The 15,248-nt window shown below is 39.3% G+C and overlaps 1 protein-coding gene across 5 annotated transcripts in view; it reads left to right on the top strand.

Moving 5' to 3' along the window:
* PDE4B (phosphodiesterase 4B) overlaps positions 1–15,248 on the top strand; it is a 486,666-nt gene that overhangs the window by 310,148 nt on the left and 161,270 nt on the right. The window lies entirely within an intron of this gene.

The following is a 15,248-nucleotide window of genomic DNA, read 5'->3' as shown; positions in this document are numbered from 1 at the left end:
TTGATGAGTAAATCAGAAAAGCAGAGTGCTCCTACTCTTAATTTTGAGCATAATTAGTTCTCATAAATCAGACCACAATTTTTCCTGATGACATTTTTTTCTAGGGTCAGTTGAAAATGTAGGGGACATGAAAGGAAAAAGAACTTAGAATTTTTAGCCTTCTCATCAAAAAGAGAATTAAAAAGCAAAGGGGGTCAAAAAAAGAATCCCTTGTGCCCCGCTTTAGTATAACTTCCATTGAAGGCCGTCATGACCTGTATAGGGTGGTATGTTCATGGTCTGTGAAGCAAGAAAAAGGAGGTGGTTTCTTAAAGCTGGAAAACATTTGGTTAAACAGTCAAGCAGCTTTCTTGATGGTTTTGGAGATGTGATATGCAGCTAATGTCATTGTGAATTTCTGAAAAGAGCATATGTTAAAAAAGGAAAAAGTAATTTAAGCTTATCTAACCATAAAACCTTTTTAAGGGCTGAAATATCTATCAATCAATATCTTAATGGACCCCTGGAAAACTGTTTGGGTGATGTGATGTTGTTTCAATGAAACAAACGCTGCCTAGAGAACCCCATCAAAGAGGGGTGAAAATCCTGGTTTCATTGGTACCAACTGTCTGACCTTGGGCAGGTCTGAGAACTAATTGTTCTTGTTTGTGAATATAATGCTTCCCTTGAAATGCTGTGAAAGTAAGTGATGTGACGTGAATCACCTAATAGTTACTGGCACGTATGAAGCACTCCATAAATACTAAGTTCATATTAAAAATGAAGTACAAAAAATAATTCCAATATTATGTGTCTGATTGTGGTATTTAAATGAGATGTAAAAGTACTTAGCACAGTACCTGGCCCGAAGATTTAACTCAACAAATATTAGCTTCTTTACTCCTTGTCTCATCACCTTCACATTGTTTATAAGTTGGTTGAAAATCCAGAAGATTTTTTTAGTAATGATATGCTGTTCACATCAACTTTTTAAAAATTCTACTTATCCATTGAAATGGTTGATTCGCTCATCCTTCCAACATACATTCACTGAGCATTTACTAGGTACTAGGTACAGTGCTAGGCCTCTGGGATCCAAAGTTATGTAACCATCAGATAGAGTAAACCCAGAAGTAAATCAATGTTTTAAAACAATAATGTGTGTTTTGGATATACCTATATCAGATTGAGGCACAAAGAAAGTGAGCCATAACTAGAATTATGATAGATAAGTAGGCCATAACTAGACAGGAAATCAGAAGAAAGACTTTCCAGGCAAAACATAGCTTAGCATGATTCGTTTTGGTAAAAATCTGCTTCTGTTCCAAATCAGAAGAAGAGAAGTGATGACTTGAGACAAGGCTGAAAAGACAGAGCAGGCTGGATAAGCCCTCGTAACAGCTTCAACTTTATTCTAAAACCCGTGAGGGATAATTACAGGGTCCTGAAGCGGGGAAGGACATGAGCCATTGTGTGGGGCCAGCCTAGAGGCAGAGGCAGGTTTGGGTGTTTTCTGTGGAAGTGACGGAGGCATCCATAGAAGTCGAGTGGTTTTCTATTTTAGGAAGACAAAATTCAGGCAAGTGCTGTCTGCTAAGCCCACAAAAGTCTATTTGTGTTTATCTATAATCTTTGAGGTGACCCAACGGCTTGGTCAACTCTTAAATGGCAATTTGCAATGATCAGAAGGGAATTTTGCAATTAGACTGTTGCATTCTAAGTGGTGAAATGTTTTCGTGGTTTGACACCTAAAGGCTTGGGAACCTGCCGAGGGTATCTTTATAAGTCCTCTACCTGCTAAAGATTTATCTCTTTTTCTATGAGCCCTAAGAGTTAAGTGTAAATTTATCTTGTTTCCAGTTGAACTTATTTGACTTATATATTTTTTGTTACTTTACCTACATTTTTTTTCCTATTGAACTACAGCTAGTGGTGAATTCAGGTAAGAAAATAAAATTGAGCTCTACATTTTCAATTACACCCACATCAATTAATTATATGTCAACAATCACTTAAATGCACTAGGGGAGCTAAACTTGAAAGGAACCCTAGCGGAAATCCTTTAGCAATAAGAATTATTTTTATAGCAAAATTACTTCCCAGTTTATTTGTTTTGTATGTATGTATTTTGTACTACTTGGTTCCCTAAAGCAGGACACACCTACACTTAGTATGTTTAGTGGGTGAGATTATGGACTTAACCTAAAACCCTGTTGGCTTCCATGGCAATCATATTAGAAGCTAAGTTAAAATTTGTAGACATTTCCAGAAATCAGTAAATAGTTGTTTCTTCTTTGAAATATAAGAAAGTTTATAGAGCCAACAGAGTGTATTTGTCACTGATAAACATTGCACACAAGCTAATGCTCAAACTGTGTAAGAGCTAATGTTGACAACCATTGGGTTGCAATCCTGTGTGTAGTTCTCGTGGAAGGATATCTTTTTTTTTCTTTTTTTCTTTTTTGTGCTGAGCAAAATTTGCCCTGAGCTAATGTCTGTGCCAATCTTTCTCCATTTTTGAGTATGTGGGCCGCCAGCACAGAGCAGTGTAGGTCTGCGACTGGGAACCGAACCCAGGCCACCAAAGCAGAGCACGCTGGCCTGATACCTTTTTTTTTGTTTAGCTCAAAGAAGAGCCTTTGCTTTAATTACCCAAGCCAAGAATGAGAAGAAATGTGCCTGAGACCAGGTCCCTGTGATGAAGGTAAAAACCAGTAAAATTTGAGTACTGACAAAAACTCAGATACGTTGTCTTTTACCGATAATCACTGAAAGGTGCAGACAGCAGAAAAACTGATTTTGATCAACAACTAACTTGTTTAGCTGGAATATAAGCACTCAGGACTTTCAAAGGTGTATTCACATTTTTTCCTATGCTATAGACATCATCCTTCTCTTGAGACTTTAGCCAAAGCACAAGCAGGATGAGTGAATGCCTGTGAGCCTACTTTGATGAGGAAAATTGTATATAATATTTGAAGAATTGCATTACATCTTCCTTCCTATGCTATTTAAAAGAACTGCACACAGTCTGCTCAAGCAGAGCACACACTTGTAAGTCAGAGGAATCCATCAATCATCATGTATTTGCTGTGCGCAGCATGAAGCTGGGTGTCCAGGGGGGTGCAAAAGAAGTGTGAATTGCCTCAAATTTGGAGCAGAAAAATAAACTTTTTCCATGAGATTATTTCCTTGACAGTCAGGCAAAGTTTCTTTTTTTTTCAGGAGAGAAAAGACCAAGAAGAAACACATATTCTTACTCAGTATTAAAAGCTACAAAGTGCTTTGCATTAAAAGCTGGTTGAATGCAGACAGCTCAGGCTATCAGCTCAGTAGACCTAAAATTACCCTGAGAGTTGATGACAGGAAGGGATGTTAGCTCGCTCCTAAAGACCTGCCTCTCTGTCAGAGAGGCAGCTTGCTCTTTCACTGCATAGTTGAATCAACAAAAGCAAGATTCTCTAAGGTGCAGATAGACTAAAGAAAAATTCCAAGATTGGAGGTCACTGGTAAAGAGGCAGGCAGCTTTCTGATTGATAACATCAATGTCGTGAGAGGGTCCCACCCACAAAACCACAGATCTCGTACTGCAGTGGGGTGTAGGCACTGTCTAGAAGCTTCAGGGACTTCCACTCCTGGAATATCCCCTGCTTTAAATCGCAGCCCCCCAAAGCAAGCTGTGCTGTGCTGATCACAGTGTGGGTTAGATGGCCAGGACTTCCTTCCTAGACTAACACAGTAATTTAATTTTCTCATGATAATTAGAAGGTTGAAGAAAGTAAACATCTTAACTATACTCCTCGACTTATCCAAATGATTATAGCACAGATGAAATTAAGCATTTTAAAAGATAATCAAGTCATGAAATTAGTATTTCTATCAAAGATATTTGTGTTGACTAATTAAAAGTTAGCTTTTGAATTACCCTGCCTCTGAATCAGCTTTTAGTAAAACAAGGCTATGCTATTTCACATAAAATAGTTCTATTTCAAGCAAAATCTTTCTTAACTTTATTTATCGTCAAAACTTTGGTGTGGATGGTGTACAAAGAGACATCCTAATGACAGCTAACCACACAGTTAATCTTTCTCTATGATAGAATAAAACTACATTCGTTCTCGAACTGAATATTCATTGAGGGTATGACTCTGGTATGCTCTGTGCTCAGTGGCCTTAGTGATAAAACACTAAGAATTAGTCCTTGCTAGGTTCCTGCCTAGGAGGAGCTTGTCCTCCAGCGAGAGACAGACACGTGTCAATTAGAAGACAATCTGAGAAACGCCATGAAAGAGCTATGCAAAAAGCTTCATTAGGCCCCAGGAAGAACTGGCCAGGTCTTCACAGAGGAGGGGCTATTTGACCTTGGTCTATCAGGATGACAAAAGAGCATTCCAGACAGAGAGAAAAGCAAATGGACGGAAATGGGCACAACTGGTCCAGGCAAGGATAACGTCTGCACTGTGGCTTCTGCGTGTTGTTTATCTTCTGTCCCCATTCCTCTCACGTCACCCCCACCCCAGCTGGAATGTGATCTCCATGAGGGCAGAGAATTTGGTCTGTTCACTTAATGGATATATCCTAAATGCTTAGCGCAGTGTCTAGCACATAGTAAGTGCTCAATAACTACTAGTTAAAAGAATGCATGAGTGTGTGTGTGTGTGTGTTTGAGTTGTGATTGTGTTACTGGAGACTGAGGCATCTCCCTGAGTTCAAAGGATTTTGAAGAGTTGACATTGGACAAACCTTGGTCTTTGATTCTCTTACTTCCTTCAGAATACTTGGCCTGAAGGAAGATTTTATTTTAAAACCAAGAGTCACTCTGTAGCCTTCATTCTGACAGAAGCAGAATTTCAAAGCCTTGAAAGATATTTCGGCATTAAGAAGTATTGTAATCGTCCTAAGCTACAGGCAGGAATAGTCAAGCTTAGGCTTCTGTTCATAGAAAGCTGAAGCCAGGTAATAAATGCTCAGGCTCTGTGACATTTCAGGAAACCTCATTCAAAAATGTTTAGTGTAAGCCCTTGGTGTTGATTTTCAAGTAAGCAGCAGGAATGCCTTGTGGCCTTTCTTGAAGGTGGGGTGCCGTGATGACTCAGTAAACAAAGCTTTGGAAGAGTCATCACAACTTTCGGCAGGCATTATACGGCTGTAAAAATCCAGAAATTTCAGTCACATAGTCGAAGATCATTTTCTAACATACAAAGGACAAGTCTTGGAATTAGAATTATAAGTCACACTTAAAAATACCATAAAGTCTCATCACAATGCCTACTATTTATTCCTTTTTAAAAAAAGCGGCCAGCCTGAGGTGTAGTGGTTAAGTTGGTGCACTCTGCCTTGGTGGCTCAGGGTTCGTGGTTTCGGATCCAGGCAAGGACCTACACTCCACTCATCAAGCCACGCTGTGGCGGTGTCCCACATACAAAATAGAAGAAGATTGGCACAGATGTTAGCTCAACAACAATCTTCCTCAGCAAAAAAAATAAATAAAAAATAAAAGGAGGAGATTATACACACATCTCTTATTCTCTTATATATTACTTGAAAAAGCTCATGATAGGTGATATATTCTGAGATTACCATATAGCAGTTTTCTCCTTACTCCCTCCAAAAACTCAAATAGTTGAAAATGTATCATTTAAAAATATTAAATATCTACTCTATGCCAATTTAAGGTACCTTACACATACCATTTATTCTTTATACCACCATATGAGGTAAGTACTATAATCTCCATATTACAGATTAAAAACAGATGCTTAGATGGGGTTAATTTTCCCACTTTTCATGGAACAAATATTAAGTAGAATCAGAATACAAACTCAGGTCTGTATTATTCTAAAACTCCTGGTCTTTATACCACATGATAAAGACAATTTGTGTAAGTACTGATTTCTTGACTGTTAATGAAATTGCTTTTAATTTTGTTATTATTTGTAAAGTTTATAAATATTTAAATTTTATTTAATAAATATATTCGGATCTTTTATGGCCTTTATAAACAGAAAAATAATATTTATTTCCTATTTTATTTAGAAATATTTGGTGTTCTTGACTGAAAATATTTTGATTGCTTACAAAAGCAACAGCCCACAGATTTTTGTGGCACTCATACCACGAGCAGAGGCCCTACAAGACTCATATGGACCTTATAATTAAGTTTGAATAATGAAGCATATATGCCCAGTACCTAGTTTATGCATATCAATCACCTGTCGGAAAAAAAACCCACCTTCACTTTTCACTGCTTTGATTAATTCAAAGTCACTGATTTTTTGGTGTTGCCAATGTGTTACCAGGGAAACTCACCCAGCTTATTTCTCTGTTGATATCAAAGCACTATCAAATTGTGAATGGCCAGTGCCAGACTATCCGGGTGCCTGTGCACACTTCGAGAGCAGTAACTCTTTTCTCCTTTATCTGGCAACAGAAAGTGGGTCTACACATGGAATGGGTTGACACACAAGATACAATAAAGGGTAGGGACTCCACACAGAAACAGAAGTTGCGTGGAGAGCAAGATTCAGTAGTATGACATGGGGAGTGAGATCTACCCATTGACAAAAAGGGCCCTCCTTCATGGGCTGCTCACACACCAAAAACGTATTAGGAGGAAAGAAACATATAGCAGTTACAGTAGATGCTCAATAAATATAAGCTAACGTGTGCTTGCCACTGAATTTTCAATGTCTAGGATGACACAGTTATCAATCAGTATTTGCTGAATAGGTGAATAAATGATCCAGGATCCAGGTCATTTGCACAAGCGTAGTTGTCAATAAATGATTAATTAGCTTCTTGCATGGGCTGATATAAGCTCTGACCTCTGGCATCACTACAATTTCTGATTGAAGTGATCAGCTATACATTCCTTAGAAGAACTGGGGAACCTTCAGAATGTATGGATTTTAAAACATCTATCTGAACCTGACTCTGGAACGTCTGGTACCGTTCTCATGGCTCCAGAATCCAGGGCCTGTTTCCTCAGTTGAAACAAGGTATAGAGGGCAAAGACATGGGGCCTGTCTGTCAAAGAGGCCCCTGAAGGTCCATCCCTGTTCCACAGAAAGGACTCTAAAATCTTTTTGGTAAGGTAGATCAACTGAAATCCCAGATACTAATGTTCTTTGATTCATTTAACATTTTTCGAGAACAGCATGCCATTCTGTGTGTGGCTGGTGGAAACAGAAATGAACAACTTGTAGTCATTACTCTTCAAGAACTCACTCATGCTGAGGAGGGGAGGAGGCAGACATGTGAGTGCATCCATGTTCTGCAATCTGGCAAGCATCCTAATAAAAGCATGTGTTAATGGGAATTAGAAGATAGAGATGGAGGAAGAGGTCGGAAAATATGTGAAAACGTGAACTAGTACAGCTGGTTGGGGGAAGTGAGTGATGTGAGTGGGTGTTAAAGGTCACATCAAGAAGATAAAGCTAGAAAGTTAGTCAAGTCACGTATCATATAGGGTCTGTTGTGGCATGATAAGGAACAGAGACTTTTTCCATCAAAGCTTTGAGAAGTCATGAAGAGTTTCGAGCAGGGAGTGGCATGGCCAGACTTACGATTTGAAAAGATGATCTTATAGGTAAAGCTCAAAGCAAGGAACTGGTTGGGAGGCTGCTGCAGTAATCTAGAATGAGATGATAACGACATAAACTAGGTCACCTATGGCCAGATAAAGAGGAAACCAATTCAAGAAGCGTAAAGGAAATAGAATCTTCCGGGCAAGATAACCACTAGGGCAATTACTTGCTTGTTTATGACGCTGGCAAGGTTTGGCAGACCACTGGCTGATAAGACAGATTTCCCACGGCTGTGAAAGGGCCCACTTTGTTCTTATTGGTACCGGTAGTGGTGATTACATGTGGGAGGTAAGAATGATTCTCAAGTTGCTAGCTTGGTTTATTAGTTTACTCTGTGGATTTTGTGTTACCCTCATGTGTGTGTGTTTGTGTGTGTGTGTGTGTTTTCCCACTGCCTACCATAGTATTTGACACTGAAACACGATACACCTTTTTTTTTTTTTTTTTTTTAGTGAGGAAGATTGTCCCTGAGCTTACATCCATGCCAATCTTCCTGTATTTTGTATGTGGGACACCACCACAGTGTGGCTTAGATGAAGAGTGTATATGTCCGTGCCCAGGATCTGAACCGGCGATCCCTGGGCCACTGAGGCAGAGTGTGCAAGCTTAATCACTACGCCACCAAGCTGGCCTCCACAATGATACACATTTTTAAACAAATTTCTAAAAATAATAGCTACCACATTTAGAGTGCCTACGAGGTGTTTATTCATGTGTCATTTCATTCCATTATCATTTCATAGATTCACACTCATGAAAGGTCATGTATCTACCAAGAGCTGGAGCTGGGATACAAACCCGCATCCAGCAGGCCTTGTGCCCACATCATCACCGTGATGAATGAAAGGAATGGATAAAGGAGCGATGGATCTAGTTATGGGAGAAACTTAGGGTTGGATCAGTGAGGAAGCTCAGCCTTGTAAACAATACACAAGATATTTGGTACCTTTAGCTATGCTTTCTTGTCTGTTTCATAACTAAATGAATGGAAGAGGGTGGAAAAAAGGAATTTATTATTTAAATCTAAATAATAAAGAGCATTTTTGATACCCCACCTTGGGTAAACATGACTGATTGGCAAGACGTTTGTTATTCTAGCTCACCCAAACTTTCAGTGCTGACTTCTAAACACATGTCCTCTTGTTTATTCCTCACTGAAAAAGTAGGTCGTCTGCCTCCTGGCCTTCCTTATTTTTGGAGTCTGTTATTAAGTTAGAGAAATATGCATCCTATGTAATATTACCTGATGTGATAACAGAGTGAGCTGGTGATGATGCTTCGTGGAGAATAGACAATTGCTGGAAAGTATTGTTTTCAGTGTTTCTTATTCTCGGCCAGTTTGACTTTCTGGACTCAGTGTCTTTGGATCTTATTCAGTTTGGCCACATAACCTTGCGATTGAGATTGGTGTTTCTCCCTTATTTTTGCCCCCAGTTTTCTCTCTACCCCGCTTTACACTTATTTTGTCACCAATGTCGTTTGCCAGCACACACTGCAGAAGACAAGGAGAGGCAGGATAGCGGTCAGTGCTGCGTTCTTCACGCTGGTGAGAGGTTCCGGGCCTCACTCCTCTGGGTAACTTTGAAAACCAAAGTCCTTCTTAAGGATGTTTATTAGTTAGATTTGCTATGATTAGCCTTGGGTATCCTGAGTAGTTTAAAGTTTCCTTCTTAAAAAAAAAAGAGAGAGAGAGAGAGAAAAGAGACAGAGTGGAGACCTTTACTTTGGAACTCTATAATTACATTAAGTGCTGTATTTTTTAAGATTTCAATATGCTATTATATACTCAGGCAAGTAAGAGACGCTGGAAAAGTCAGTAAATAATATGTTGTGCTTAACAAACAAAAAAGCAGTTGGCTCTGCTTTCTTCTTTTTGGTTTTATTTTGAATGTTTTTGAAAGAAATGTTAATTCACAGAGCACTAGTTTCCTTCCTGTGAGTTGTCACGGGTTTTGTTGTTGTTGGTTATTTTTCTAAATGATAGTAAAGATTTGCTACATATGGACTTAACGTTTTGTTCCAGGACATTTGCACATTTCTTGGAAACTGGTCAAAGTTTATCATCTGGTTTTTATTAGTGTTTTCAAAAGATGTAGTAATTTGATTGTTTTGAATTTTTTTATACAAAATATATGTAGAGAGTAATCTTTTTTAATGATTTGATAATGGAAACACTAAAGGAAATACCTCCCTTATTTAAATTAAATATTTGAATAAGCATTCTCTTGTTTAATTTAGTTGTAATTGCATTATTAATTGTCATGAACAAGACACCCCTGGGGAGAAAGCTGAGCGGGTCATCTAATTGCAGCCTTTACTGCTTTGAATGATAAAGTGCCTTTGATTTGGTGTCAGCCCAGAAGGCTTGAGTGATAATATCTGTCTCGGATGTCACCCCGGGAGAAAAGAAGAAAACCTCAGTAGACTTGGTGCATTGCAGCTGTCTCCGCGGCTCCAATTTCTCTGCCCATTGACGTCATTGGGAGGTTTCAGACTCGTCCAGAGTGTCTAGTAAACCTGCACATAAACGAAATAAAGAGACCGAAAAACACTGATTCATAACCCTGTCCTCACCCCAAAGAGGTAGCTGTTAGATTTTCTCAGATAATGAGCAGATGTTTAATCCTTCCTTGCACTTAAAAAGAAATTATTAAAATGTCATCAGCTATCCAGAAATGTGGGAAAGCCTCCGACAAGGAATGTGAATTGTGTAAGCCCTTCTGAAATCAGATTTTATCACAATGAGCCACATTGGCCCAGGGTTCTCAGATGTCATAACCTGCATCCAGCTTGTCTCTAAGGTCAGGGAGCTCCAGAGCAGAAAGCGGCGGGGGAAGCAGCTTTCCTGGGGGCAGGGCTTCTCTTACCATCCCGACGGGTTCCCGGCACCACGACCCCCTTCTCTCTTCACACACAGCCTTTTGTGTGGAGTTCTCCACAGGGGTGCCCAGAGACAATGATATGATCACAGAGTAGAGTTACAGGATCTTCCAAGAAAGATGACAGACTCTCTGGGTTGTATTTTTATTAAAAGAATTTAGCAAAGAGAAAATACACAGGAGGAAGCAGAGAGGAAAAAAGAAAAACCTTTGCTAATATGTGTTTTTTTTTAAAAAAAAAAGCTTTTTTATCCACTTGATACGTTAAATATATGATAAACTCTAAATCTCAAAATAATTTATCATAGAGAATCTTTTCTAAATGCCATCTCATGGTGATTTAGTGACTTGGCTGAGTGTTAATTTTAAAATATGTCCAAATGCTAATTTTTCATCTGCTGGGTGATTGGACCCCTGGCAGAAGGGGAGTGCTCTCCTTTTCCCTGCTACTTGTTCATAACCCTTCCTCGTGCTCCACCAGGTATGACAGGAAAGGACTCACAGTTCCCCAGTAGCTTTCTTCTCCTGTTCAGCCAACACGCTCCGTGGCGTACAATTTGAAAATAACGGAATCTTTATAACTCTTTAAGGTCTACAAACGTTAGCACTTCCGTTTTCCCATTTAAGTCTGACAGACAACCTTGTGAGGTAGATGATACTATCATTGTCATTTCATAGATGAGGAGATTGAACTTCACCCAGGTTTAAAGGAAAAATAGAAATCTTGCCTGAGGTACTCACCTTATAAAAGGCAGAGCTCAGATTCGAATCCCAAGTTTTGGAAGTCTGCATCCATCCTCTGCTTTCTTCACCACACGTTCAAGGAGGTAGATATTTTTTGATCCTATGACCTGCCTTTTGGAATCACTTCAACTTAGCAGATATGTGTTAGCCATTGACTGCACGTAGTAGATGCTTTAGGGTGAAAGCTGTATGAGACACAGTTGTTGGCATTAGGGAGCTTAGGATACTGGGGGTGAGACACAGACCCACATAGAACTGTATTATAAGACCAGAAAGACAGGTGCAAAGACAGTGTGATGGCTCTGATCAGTGCATCTTGAATGAAATAGCATTCGACATGTACACTGAGGGTCTGGTGATATTTCAATAGGTAAATTGGTGGGTGTGGCCACTTTGGGCCAAGGGACCTGCATGGACAGAGTCAAATAGGCAAGATGACCTGAGGGTGACAGGAAAGATACAAAGGATCTTCTTTTGAAAGTGAAGCCTGGGATCTGAGGAAAGCTTGGTTAGGGCCATTACCCTCAGACTTTAAATGCCAGGGTGAGGAGTTTTTAATTATAAGGAGACACTTAAATGCTTTAATCTAGGGAGTAAAACCATTAAATCTGTGCTTTAGTGTAATCAGTTAAGCAGCCATGTGTAAGGTACATGGGAGAGTAGAAAATCTGACTCATGATGCCAATTAGAAGGTTCCTTAGAAATCTAGTGGGTAGGTTTGAGGAAATAGGATAAGGTGGAGCTATAAGAATTCATTCATTTGTTTAAATTTATTTCTTGAGCACCTACTGTCTGTCAGGGACTATTCTAGGTACAAGAATATGACCATCCCAGACTGATAACTCCCTGTCTTGTAGGTATTTCCTTCTACAAAGGCGGAAATGGAAAGGATGGGACAAGTTCACCAGGACTACAAGGCCAGAACTAACAGCACTTAGAAACAGGTGGTTCTGAACAGAGGAAAAGTCAGTGCTGACTTAGAAATGTGTCTGCTTGAGAGAACGTGCCCCACAGCCCGTGAGCTGAAAGTATGCTTACTCTACAAAGTGAGCTCTCCTCGGGCACCATAATCACACTTCACGTGCAGACCATGTAGCTCAAATCCAGTGAGGAACGGAAACGCGTCTGGCAAAACATCAAGTGCTCCATAAATATTACCGTTATTAGTTGTGAATGGTTTTTTCAGTGTATTCTTATTCTAACAAAATATGAATATTTCAGAGTGTTTAATCTGGTAAATTGTTTCCCAATTTACTTATCATTTTAAAGCGGAGTCAAAATATGTTTATATTCATTATGAGTTTTCAAATAATCTCAAGAGAGTTATTTCAAAGGAATGTTGCTTGGAACTCACCTTGCCATAAAATCTTTGTATCTTGTTTCCGCTGTGATTTCTGCCTATATGCTAGTGTAGCATGCATTATGAAAGACGATATTATGTATTGTGTGGGGAGCTACTAAAAGTAGTGTCTGGAGTGTCAGCGCTCACAGGGAAGGGATACAATTTGGCCTTATGTATTGATACATTTTGTGAGCCGCGTCCTCCTGAGCGTTTAACATCTAGTCGTCTTCTCTGAGGTTGTTTATATGAGGGATTTATTACACGGAGTATAGGCAGTGTTCCTATATATCCATAAGTCTCAGAACTTATTTATAATGCTGATCTGTGGGTTACATTATAGGTAAGTTTTTTTTTTTGCCATATATTTTTAAAAATTAGCAGACAATAAGAATCTTACCTCACATCTAAGCAAATGTGAACCACATAATTAGATGATTATCCAGTCAATAGAAACCCTGAGGATATTGGTAATGACCGCCTTTATTTGTCTGCCTTTTGTTAAGAATGAGAATCCGCATGAAAGCTGAAGCGGAGGGTAGAGAACATTACCCTGGAAATTATCTTCGAGGAGTTCTGTTAGTAAAAATAAGATGATAATAAAATGACCTTCTTACATTGATAATTACCCCCTACAAATTGCAGATTTACTGACAAAGTCCTCCCCAGCAAATAGTTAGGCATGTGTAAGTGCGCGTTCCAGGTGTGGCACCTGAAATGGTTCTCTCCCTCTCTCTCTGTACCTATCGAAGACTCTTTTATTCTGTGATCCTTTCTGCCCAACTTAATGAAGATGAGACAGTTAAGTGACTAATTTGATCAGTGACCTCTTTTTGCCCATAAAATTTCAGTTTTGAAAAAATTGTTTAGTGATCATGAACCTCCATCATCTTGTGGCTTAGAATATAGACTCAACTGAAGTCATGGAATTTTCTGAGAAGCCTTTCCAAATTCCGCCTTTCCCCTTCTCCTCCACCCTATCACCGGGGACTGTCCTTATTGCGCTCTTTGCCATGTCATATTGTGTTTGTCTGTTTATACTTTTCTTTCAACCCTGGACCATGAACCCCTTGAGAACGATGACTGTCTCTTTCACCTTTATACTCCAACACTTAGTAGAGCCTCTGACACATATTAGGTCCTCAGGAAATGCAGAAAATGTCAGTTAAACTGAACTTTCTTTTGATAACGGAGACACGGATTTCATGGCTTTAGGGGAAAATCTTACTTTCCTGAGAAAGAGCTCTTTATCCTTTATGCTTAACAGAAAGGCTGTATCTCTCATCATCTTTTGGGGTAGCTTTCTGAGTGTTGAAGTATATGGGAATAATAATAGTAATAATTAATAATGGTAATAACAGCAGCACCTCCAGTTAACTGAGCGCTTAGTATTCTCCAGGCTTATGCTAAGCATTTAACATATGATGATACCTTGATCGATCTAGGTAAATATTATTATCTTCATTTTGCAGATGGGGAAATACAACGATGAAGTAACTTGCCCCAAGCCACATAGATATTAAGAATGGGTAAAATCAAGGTTAACCCATTTTTCAGCCCCTAAAGTCTACTTTTAACAGTTATGGGAAATTGGTGAGTTAGCATCTAACAAACCCATTAGAAAAGATACGGGTTTTATTTGCGCACAGCACTGGCATATGATAGCCACATACTAATGGCAAATGGAATTAATACAATATGTTATACATGTCTGTCAGTGCAGGAGGAGGCCTGATTTCATTATCGTAGTATGGAGAGAAAAGTGTCAGATGTTTCCACAAGAAAGGAATTTCAAGCTGTTTGTCTAGTCTTCTTAGCATCTGGCTGCATCTTGAAATACGATTTTTTTTTACTCACCTTTGGTTTGGTTCTTTGATATGAAAAATATGTTTTATGAAATAGTCACTGTGTAGGGAGCTAAAAGACTTGAATTCTAATCTCATCTTTGTATTTTAATAAGCTGTATGATCCTGCATAATTCCTTAAACATCATGATCCTATCTCCTGGTGGTCGAATAAATGAACTGGATAGAACGAGGTCTCAGGGGACCCGCCCCGTGGCTGAGTGGTTAAGTTCACACGCTCTGCTATGGCGGCCCGGGGTTTCTCTGGTTTGGATGCTGGGCGAGGACATGGCACCACTCATCAGGCCACATTGAGGAGGCATCCCACGTACTACAACTAGAAGGACCCACAACTAAAATATACAACTTTATACTGGGGGGATTTGGGGAGAAAAAGCAGAAAGAAAAAAAAAAAGAATGAGATCTCGGGTTCACCAGATCCCATACCTCCCTATTTCTCTGCTGTGCTTGCCTTGCTTCTGAGCAACCTCTGAAGTCCAAAATCAACTTAATTTGGGTGAGAGAGAGTTTGTGGGATTACTCCCAGGGGGATATTATTGTCTCAGAGGTTTATAATGATCATCTCCACTGAGTTCTCCATGGTTGGGGATTAAACTGAAACAACGAGTGAGAGGGACAACAGTCATCAAAATATTAGCAGTTTCCTACATTTGGCTTTTTATCCTTTAGAAACATTGATCAAGGCACCTTTAAATTGATTCTGGCTGACATTTGGAGGAAAATCGTGAATTGAGGTTATTATCTATATGGAATGCTTATATGGAATTATTAGCAAACTAAAAGGGGCATGTAGGCGCTATGAACTTTCCCACCACAGAGCGATGCTTTTAGTGGCTGAAATCATCATAGTGATAGA

Source organism: Equus caballus, chromosome 5 (genome assembly GCF_041296265.1).
Source record: "Equus caballus isolate H_3958 breed thoroughbred chromosome 5, TB-T2T, whole genome shotgun sequence".
NCBI lineage: Eukaryota > Metazoa > Chordata > Mammalia > Perissodactyla > Equidae > Equus > Equus caballus.
Note: the sequence above shows the minus strand (reverse complement) of the source record. Positions and strands in the feature narration are given on the sequence as shown.